At 37.8% G+C, this 8,201-nt stretch overlaps 1 long non-coding RNA gene across 1 annotated transcript in view; it reads left to right on the plus strand.

Moving 5' to 3' along the window:
* The window catches only part of LOC142600944 (uncharacterized), a 74,385-nt gene extending 67,225 nt beyond the window's left edge, over positions 1–7,160 (plus strand). The window contains exon 3 of the long non-coding RNA XR_012834443.1: positions 6,645–7,160. This is a non-coding gene — a long non-coding RNA (uncharacterized LOC142600944). The remainder of the gene's footprint in view (positions 1–6,644) is intronic.
* The last annotated feature ends 1,041 nt before the right edge of the window (positions 7,161–8,201 follow it).

The following is an 8,201-nucleotide window of genomic DNA, read 5'->3' on the forward strand; positions in this document are numbered from 1 at the left end:
TGCGAGGATTTTACCCCTCACGTCTTAAAAAAGACAGTCACTTAGGTATTGCTTGCTTCCTTAAGTACAAACAGCCTATGCTATTAAATTACCTCATCATGTTTGTATTAATGTGGGATTTATTTATTTATAAGGAAGAGTGCAAACATGATCGCTGTAACACAGCTGAGAAACATAGTGAAAAATAAAAGAAGGATGAATGTCTTTCAGTAAATACATTTGCTTTAATTCATGACTCAGGCCTAATTCTTGCCATGATTTTGTTAGAAGAAATTCTAAAGAAAATAAGATTACAGTGATAAAGCAACATCTCTTACCAATAAGTACCTAGTGCACACATGCAAACAGTTAGGTTTTCTGCCTACTCTGCCAGCTGAAAAACACCTCACCTAATCTTTCACTATTATTTCCAAAACCATCTTTGAAGCTTGATCTGAAACAGCTCATCCCCTGAACAATGACTTCCCTGCCCAAAAAATAATTTGATTAGAAGAGAAACAAACAATCCTTTTTTGATATGCATCTGAGTTGCTTGAAGTAAGAGATGTCTCAATTACAGCAACCCAGAAGTATTAAAAATGAAAAGTTTTTGGTTAGGAAATATAATTTTATTGAAAGCAAGTTGTTCCTCAGGAAGGAACAGTTTATTCTTTTGATCTAAAAGTAAAAATAATTTTGAACTTTTTATGATGTGAAATTTTAGCATTTTTAAAATTAATTTTTTTTAGTATCTGTACGAGCATAATAAATCCACAGTTATTTGTAAGTATATGACATTTAATGATATGTAAAAGGTTAGGACTAGTTAAGAGATGCTTACTAGTTAATTCAATGCTTACATTTGAGAAGATGTTTCAAATGAAGAATGAGGAACACATGCAGTAGCCTATGCTTTGGCTTTTGTGTTATCAGTCAAGAGAAACTGACACTATTAAAGTGCAACAATTTTACATGTTTACTTTAGGCTGAAATGATTTACACTTAAAAGTACCTATAAATATGTACTTTCTAACTTACGATCACTATCTCAACTACAACTGTCTGCAATAGGTGAGATGATAAATCAAAAGGAAGAAGAATTAAAGTATATATACTGCCATGTTCCATCTCTTCAACTTTCCTCATAATTCCTGTTTTTCTGTGCTTTATCTTAGTATACAATTTCAAGGCTTTCTGTTTCTAGAAAACTAGGTTACTGAGAGTAAAACTTCCACTCCCACTAGTGTTTTCCAAGTTGCATACAGTGATTTAGTCACTTGCATATTGCAAAATCAGCGGCATGAAAAAGAATGAACAATTCCTGTAATATTTTTTTTCCATTTATGTTTTTATAAAGTTGTCACAGACAGTTACAGTCTTGCAATGTAGTGAAGTTCACATTATGAGACAAGAATCTGATTGGTTATAACAGGAGCAATAAATGGAAAAAACCTAATCTGTCAATTTTTTGAGAAGAAAGGAAAGCACTAAGATTTTATAATTTTATCTCTTTATTTAGTTAATTTTTATTTTGTTGTACCAAACTGGATCTCAGTGTTCTAGTATACCTCTGGTGACCATCGGCTGTGAGATACCTCTATGCACGGAGAGGAAAGGAGAGGAGAAGAGAGGAAAGGAGAGAAGAAGAGAGGAAAGGAGAGGAGAGGATAGACTATGTGAGTTGGGAGGGACCTACAATGATCATCTAGTCTAACTGCCTGACCGCTTCAGGGCTGACCAAAAGTTAGCGCGTGTTATTAAGGACATTGTCCAAATGTCTCTCAAACAGTGACGGGCTTGGGACACTGACCACCTCTCTAGGAAGCCTGTTCCAGTGTTTGATCACCATCTCAGTAAAAAAATGCTTCCTAACATCCAGTCTGAACTCCCCTGATGCAGCTTGGAACCATTCCCAGGCATCCTATCACTGGATCCCAGGGAGAAGAGTTCAGCACCTCCCTCTCCACTTCCCCTCCTCAGGAAGCTGTAGAGAGCAGTGAGGTCACCCCTCAGCCTCCTTCTCTACAAACTAGACAAATCCATGAAAATGTAGAGGTTCGGAAAAAAAAAATCAGAAAAATGAAAGGAAAACAAAATTAAGCTATTTGCTTGGTCTTTCCCTTGAGGTAGCAGATAATCATCAGATGATTCCAAAAGTGCAAAAAAAGTTCAAATATGATGTGTACGTGTGTGCCTGTGGGTCCCTGTGCATGTCTGTTGTTCCTAAATGCTTGCTGATCCTTTTCCATTCTTGTGAAACTAGTTGTCTCCAAATCTTCTGCTCTAATTTCAGACTTTTTAAATTGCTACTCACCAGTTTCCATTAGCACAAGTGGAAACAAAGTTGCAGTCATTTTTGGTTTTTTATTTTTTTTTGGATCTGAAAACTAGAGGTTTCACAGGCCCATCTTCTGTAATTTTCTTAGCCATCTTATTAATCTATTAAGCAATAAAGCCTAGAACAATGGGTTCATAAAAAAGGACAGCTTTTCCAATGTTTTTCTTATGAAAAATACAGTTTAAATGTATGATTCAGATATACCCCAGCAAACATAGTATTCAGGGGTTTTTTACTATACCATGAAATCCCTGAATGTATAAGTTGTGACTAAAGCTGGATCTCTTACCCGCTGCAGTTTTCTGCTGAGATGCCATGAGAATGAGGGTGCTTTATGTCTAATTAGGAAGTGAACAGAAACTTGAATGTGTAAGTGACACTCAGTAGAGTTACATGCTTAAGTTTCTTGATTATATATTGAAAATGGGATGTCAGCTTCCATGTTATTCTGGTATCATTAAAGATTGTATCATAAATCTTTTAAAGTTTACTGCTCAGCTGTGGTAGTAGTGTATGTCTCATAAATACATATGTCAGACTAGCACAATAGATCAAATTAGAAGATACAATCAGGTATTAATTTTATGAATATTTGTAAATATTGTGCAACAAATATAGCTTCATGAAAAGTAGGTATGCACAGATACATATTCCCCATCATTTGATGACTTATGGAATTATTTCAGTTGGAAAAGACCTCTAAAATCATTGAGTCCAAGCATAAACCTAGCACTGACAAGTGCTAGGGTTTAATGCACTTAGGGGCATTAAACCATGCCCCTAAGTGCTACATCTACATGTCTTTTAAATACCTCCAGGGATGGTGACTCAACCACTTCCCTGGGCAGCCTGTTCCAATGACTGACAACCCTTTCAGTGAAGAAATTTTTCCTAATATCCAACCTAAACCTCCCCTGGTGCAACTTGAGGCCATTTCCTCTTATCCTATCACTTGTTACTTGGAAGAAGAGACCAACACCCACCTGGCTACAACCTCCTTTCAGGTAGTGGTAGAGAGCGATAAGGTCTCTCTTCAGAAAAGCCTCCTTTTCTCCAGGCTAAACAACTCCAGGTCCCTCAGCTGCTCCTCATAAAACTTGTGCTCTAGACCCTTCACCAGTTTCATTGTTCTTCTCTGGACACGCTCCAGCACCTTAATGTCCTTCTTGTAGTGAGGGGCCCAAAACTGAACACAGTACTTGAGGTGCGGCCGCACCAGTGCCGAGTACAGGGGGACAATCACTGCCCTACTGCTGCTGGCCACACTATTCCTGATACAAGCCAGGATGCTGTTGGCCTTCTTGGTCACCTGGGCATACAGCTGTCTGTTGACAAATACCCCCCCAAGTCCTTTTCTGCTGGGCAGCTTTCCAGCCACTCTTCCCCAAGCCTGTAGCATTGCATGGGGTTGTTGTGACCCAAGTGCAGGACTTGGCACTGAGCCTTGTTGAATCTCATACAGTTGGCCTCGGCCCATTGATCCAGCCTGTCCAGATCCCACTGTAGAGCCTTCCTACCCTCAAGCAGATCAACACCCACCCAATTTGGTGTCCTCTGCAAACTTACTGAGGGTGCATTTGATCCCCTTGTCCAGATCATTGATAAAGATATTAAAGAGATCTGGCCCCAGTACTGAGCCAGATCAGAGACACCACTTGTGACAGGCTGTCAATTGGATTTAACTCCATTCACCACAACTCTTTGGGCCCGGCCATTCAGCCAGTTTTTTAGCCAGTGGAGAGTACAGACTACACCTGTCCAAGCCATGAGCATCCAGTTTCTCCAGGAGAATGTTTTGGGAAATGGTATCAAAAGTTTTAGTAAAGTCTAGGTAGACAACATCCACAGCCATTCCCTCATCCACTAAACAGGTCACCTTGTCATAGAAGGAGATCAGGTTAGTCAAGCAGGACCTGCCTTTCATAAACCCATGCTGACTGGGCCTGATCACCTGGTTGTCCTGTATGTGCCACATGATGGCACTCAAGATGATCTGCTCCATGACATTCCCCACTTGATGAATTGCTAAGCCTACTACAGCTTCAGCAAAAACAATTGCTTTAATCTATAGTTTTGATTATCAATTTAGGCTACATGGACATTTGTATGGGAGTATAGGCTGACCAACACCTATTCATCCATAGCAGTTGTTAGAAATGGTAAGATGTCAATAAACTGTATGACTGACAAGATCTTTTTACAAAATTTTAATCTTATTTAGCCAAATAATCATGTGAAAAAATAATACTATTGTTTGAACAAATTAGTAAATGTAGTGTAATTTTCAGTTTCTAAAAATGTAGATGTGGGTGTATGTGTATGACATGTAAAACACATTTTGAAATTGTAGTATTTAATGTTGTTTCATCGTTCTTTTCTCTTGTGATTTATTGTTCCAACACTGGTATGTATCTATAACATTGTCAGTTAGCCATGCATTCTGATATGCTACTTTTTTAATTTAATGAACTTGCTAAGGATTTGATAATCTTTACGTGTGACTTAACATCAACATCAGTGTAAACTGAGTGCGGCATCTTGGCCTGCCAGCATGTATTTTGGACATATACTGTTAAATATACTAGTAGGCAAAAGCAATTCTTCCTAGGTGGCATAACGACAGAAAAAAGCTATGTTAAAACCCAAGTCAGTGGGAAAAGCAAACTGGTTTAAAAGAAGGTGGTGGATAACTGAATTGCCTTTCACAGAACACTCTGTGCTGCAAGTCTAAATAAGAGAGATGTACAGTTCCTGCTGTGATATACATCATGAGTTCACGCCAGTGATTTGGAATAGCATTTCCTCACATCTGATCCTTCTTTTTCTGTGTGTCAAAAACTTTGGAAGAAATGGTTTGAAACCACTTAAAGACTTGCATTTTTTTTTTTTTTTTAAATAAACCTTTTTCACATTAATAGTCTATTTAAACATGACATGGTCTGTCATAACTCAATCTGCAGTCTAGTTTTCTTACGATTTGTTTTATACCACTGTGGTTTTTTTTCTTGGAAGCATAGCTTCCAAATAAGTGATCTTCATGGATGAAGGTAATTGTTTGTCATGGTAAATAACAGGAAAATCATGGAGAAAAACCACAATAGCTGGCTTTTTGAAAAAGGCATAAACCAACACTCCCTGAAACCTGAACAGAAAAATTTAATTAAGGTATTTGTCCCAAGGACAAGAATAGTCCAAACAACCCTGATTACACAAGGAAAATATTTAGACTCATGTGATGGTAGTAAACTAATAATTTTTAATAATTTTAACAATTTTCACTCTTTTCTGAACTACATATGGTACCTTACTGTTCTAATAACTCCCAGTTTACAGCTTTGCTACACTTCACTGAACTACAAAGATCATTTGCATTCCCGTGGACCAGGTCTTTCATCACCTTATATATGGCTGAGTTGACTCCCTTAACCCCTTTATTTCAGGCTATATACAGCTTTTTTTTCCCCATTGTCTGGTACACACTGAGGACTTTAGTACATACTAAGGACCTTGGATTAGTTTTCCAGAATGTATTTATATTTTCAATTGTCTTGAGACATTTGTCTATTCATAGTATCAGATCCTGGAATTTGTTTGTCATCATCCGAAATTCTGATTTAAGCACGTTGACGGCAGGGTACTCAGAGTGCTCAGGTACTTTTATATGTGGACTGTAAGGTGCATGGGCCTTAAGTGGATACCTGTCTGTTTCTTAAAGATTGCAGGCAACCTGGCAGTGCACACATAGATGTTATACCTCTGGCAGTGTTTAAGATGAAAGTGTTGTAAATTCTTACTTTTCCCTGGCTGTGCAGGAGGTCAGGCTCTGGCTGGACACAAGATTATTTGCCTATTCTTTTGAACTCAGACACAATAGCAGGGACAACACGTAAGAGAGAATCTGATAAAAGGGGTCCTGAATATGGGTCTTGCACACCATACTATTACTTTTTCTACAAATGCCTTAATAAAAGAGATTGGCTGGGAGTACCCATATCTAAGAAGATTATGAGGGATTCTTCATCTGGATGATTGCAATATTGCTACTGTTTTTGTGTAAGGGATGTATAATTTAAAGCATGTACAACAACCCTTTTTGTAACTGTGATTTTTTTTTTATAACAGTTGTATCCTAGCAAAGAGTGTAATGTGGCTAGTTAGGTTTGCTAGCTTTTAAATTTTATTAGCAATTAGAGTTCAGGCATGTAGGAACTGAAACCAGCCTGCTAACTTCACTTATAAAACCTCTGTGATGTTGACTTAGCTACTGTTTTAGCTAATGTATGTTAAGAAAGTTTGTTTGTTTGTTTGTTTTTCTGGTTTTGTTAAGCAGTGTGAACATATCCTGTGAATGAAGATCAGAAGGAAAAAATGAGACACAGGGAAAGAAAGAAGAATGAAGAGATGAAACTACAGATCATGAGAGTTCAAGTTTATGTTGCTATAGAGTGTGTAACTATGGAAATAACTTCCCATTTCTATTGGATTTTTAAAAATTGCATCTTGCCACACTGTAAGTTCTATTGTGGAGAATTTTTTTCCTCATTAACGAAGTTTACTTAAGATAAGTAAAAATAAAGTAAAATGAAACTGTTATAACAGAGACACATGCTGGAGGGAGCAGATGGTAAAAGAAAGAGATAGTTAAAATAAGAGGAATGCACAGGTATGTTTGGTACCAAAGTTAGGAATATAGTTACTTAGAGTCTTTCTATAGCCAGTAGGAGACCTATTTCCAGTGAGTGATTCAAACCTTCAGTGAACAAGAAAAGGCTCACCTGAACTTACTCATCAATACAATAGCTATATATACATGAAAACCCCAGCAATCTTGAAAGACAGGAAGGTTGTGGTTTTCATTGTTTTGATTGTTTAGTGAAAAAAAAGGAGAATGTGTTCTCACTATCTCTCATCGGCATGGGAACTCTAAACATCATTTAGAAAATTACTAACATCTATGCATGATAGAAGGTTATAACATTAACAAAGTATAAGCTAATGGTCAGTACTCACAAATGAGGGAGGTTATAGCCAGTGGTCTTTGGCTTTCAGATGTTAGATGCCTGGAGCTCACTGCATTGCAGTTTTAGCAGAAATATACCCATGACTTAATTGCTACTTTCTGAGTTGTCTAAATGAAGGTGCTGGAAAATAGAATTCATTTCACTTAGCATCAGAGGTCCACTACTCACTCTAGGTATTCTGTGTAGCCAATGAATAGAAAAAGGCTCTTTGAAGGTGTAAGTCCTCTGAAGTACGTTAGATAGCTGCCTCAGAATAAGAAGAATCAGTCTTTTCTATTAACTAATCAGAGAATTCAGAAACTAGCTTATAGGTTGAGATGCACATTTGGTACCATGGATCCCACCCTGAGGGCTGAATCTGCTGCCAGGTGATATTTATGACTTTGGAATTGGTAAGGAAAACAGACTTTGGGAGTACCTGGCTGGGAACAGGGACTCTGGAGGGATCTGCAAAGCCTTGGCGTTGCTGCAAAGAGGATAGGAGATGACTCCAGGAGGAACATCCATCAAAGAGACAAGAAGTGGTCATGTCACTAACAGACATCTCGCTTGAGTAAGATGAATCCCAAGCTTAGTCTCCACAGAGCTTTTTCTCATTAAAATACTGCTAACTATACAGGGATTCAGGGGATCCTTCCACCTACCCAGGGCAAGGCATTATGAAGTGAGAATTTTATGACTATTTTATCATTGACATCACTATGTGGTAAATCTCCCCTGGAAAGAAAAAAAACATCTCTTCAGGTTTCACAGGGAGCCTGATGAACAATATTTCATAGTCTCCAGAAGCAGCTGAAATAATACTGCTGTGTTGATATGCTCCTTTTCTATCAAATGTTTCTTTTTGATAGAGAGAAACAGAC

This window comes from Balearica regulorum, chromosome 3, assembly GCF_011004875.1.
Source record: "Balearica regulorum gibbericeps isolate bBalReg1 chromosome 3, bBalReg1.pri, whole genome shotgun sequence".
NCBI lineage: Eukaryota > Metazoa > Chordata > Aves > Gruiformes > Gruidae > Balearica > Balearica regulorum.